This window comes from Misgurnus anguillicaudatus, chromosome 12 (assembly GCF_027580225.2).
Source record: "Misgurnus anguillicaudatus chromosome 12, ASM2758022v2, whole genome shotgun sequence".
Taxonomy (NCBI): Eukaryota; Metazoa; Chordata; class Actinopteri; order Cypriniformes; family Cobitidae; genus Misgurnus; species Misgurnus anguillicaudatus.
Genome location: NC_073348.2, coordinates 9,328,757 through 9,330,636, shown reverse-complemented (window position 1 = coordinate 9,330,636; position 1,880 = coordinate 9,328,757). Strand labels below are relative to the sequence as shown.

Below are 1,880 nucleotides of genomic sequence, written 5' to 3'. Positions count from 1 at the left end.
CGGAGTAAAGGTAAAGTTAAATTCTACTTGTGTATTTTTGATTTTATGAGTAAAGTTATCTATGTGTATTTAATAGATTTTTTCTTTGTGTTGACATTTCAGCTGTCCAGGTAAAACCTTTGTGCCCCTCTGTGTCATGCTCTACTGAGGATCTTGGTGATCCTCTCTTTGTAACGTCTACACCGATCAAAAGGGCACGGATGGAAACTAGCACATATGAGATCAACAACACCTCGCTGGGTACAATACATGACTTAAGAACGTTGGATTCCACATACTATCCTGACATCACTCAAGAAGAGGACAGTCAAAAGTGAGTGTCTATGCGAGCGTGTGTGTGTGTGTGTCTGCGCGCGCGCGGATGTGTGTGTTAGCCGGTGGTTGTGCAAGACAGAGACTGTAGTTTAAAGTAGTAATGTGAATGTGTTCTGCTTTCTTTACAGTGCAGCCAAATACATAGTATATGAGGATAACTTGTTGGACCTATTTAGAAAGTGTTCGACATGCATGCACACCTGCACAGTAAACAAGTTTGTGATTGGAACCTTTGTGTCAATTACACAGGTAATCAAAACACAACTTTAACATATAACATTCACACACACACAAACAACCAAATGGATGATCATTTGTAATGTTATTACATAGATATGTTCACACTGTGTCCACAAAACCCAGTGGAACAGCCAGCCATACATCAAGAATATCCCAGCTGGCAATCTACACTTGTCAGCAGCAGTAGCTTTCACTGGGGCATCATACATAGCGGTTCACAAGGTCTGTTTTTAATGTGCTATGTACAAATCTAATGGGTCATAGTTCTGAAATGCTACATGTGCAGTCAGTAATGATGATTATGTTGTTTTTGTTTTTAAGGTTCTCTCAGCTCTGCGCCTTGAGTGTATGTGTCCCAGGACATTTTTTAACCATCAAAAGGCTTTCCTCATACCAACAATTTTGTGGCACTGGAGGTCTGAGCAAAAAACACTTGTGGAACAGGCAAAGCTATCTGGAAAGGCCATAGTTCTGGGAGGTGACATGAGAGCTGATTCACCAGGTTTGATATTTTTATGTACGTTTAACTGTTCAAACACGTGCCTGCCACTACAATGTTGTCAATAGTAAGACCCTAAAATAACACATTACAAAATAAGATATAAGGTGCAAAGGCTACTGGCGATATCTTGTCACTTATTTAACTTACTAAACTTTTACCAAACATATAATTTTTTACCATCTCTGTTAAAGGACATTGTGCAAGTACGGTAGCTACACAATGATGAGCTTGGATGACAACAGGGTGGTGGACATTCAGTTGGTACAGGTAAATAAATACCTAAAAAACACTACTTTTTTATTTTACCCTTCCACTCTCCTGTGGGACAGATCAAGTGTGTTGAAGGATTAACAAAATTATTTTGTTTCAGAGTAACGAGGTAGGTGCAAGCCCTCGGATGGAACTGGAAGGTTTTTTGAGGAGCATCAACTTCTTAGAATCTGAAGGTATGAAGATTGGTGCACTTGTCACTGATCGCCATCCTTCGATTCAGAAGTACCTCAGGGAGCAGAGACCTGACATCCGACATTATTTTGACACTTGGCATGTATCTAAAGGTCTGTTCTTTTCGATGTAAATTAGAATTTGACAATTAGGGTTGTTGCAGTGAAGGATTTTCCTTTGCAGTAATTCAGAGTGGATTAAAATTACAATATGCAATATTAACCTTTTGTTATAAATAAGATGGTTGACCTATTATCATATTGTGTGAAAGGGTTAGTTTTGACAAAGTTACTTTCAAGGAAAGTCTGTTCACTCATATAGTGATATTATAGTGCAACATTATGATATCAGAGCATTTGAGTACGGACAACTTATAAAT

The 1,880-nt window shown here is 38.6% G+C and overlaps 1 long non-coding RNA gene across 1 annotated transcript; it reads left to right on the top strand.

Annotated features, from left to right (window-relative positions):
• Positions 1–435: 435 nt before the first annotated feature.
• On the top strand, positions 436–1,201 carry LOC129445850 (uncharacterized). The gene is made up of 3 exons (XR_012372732.1): positions 436–564; positions 649–777; positions 877–1,201. It is a non-coding gene; the product is annotated as an uncharacterized lncRNA (long non-coding RNA).
• The last annotated feature ends 679 nt before the right edge of the window (positions 1,202–1,880 follow it).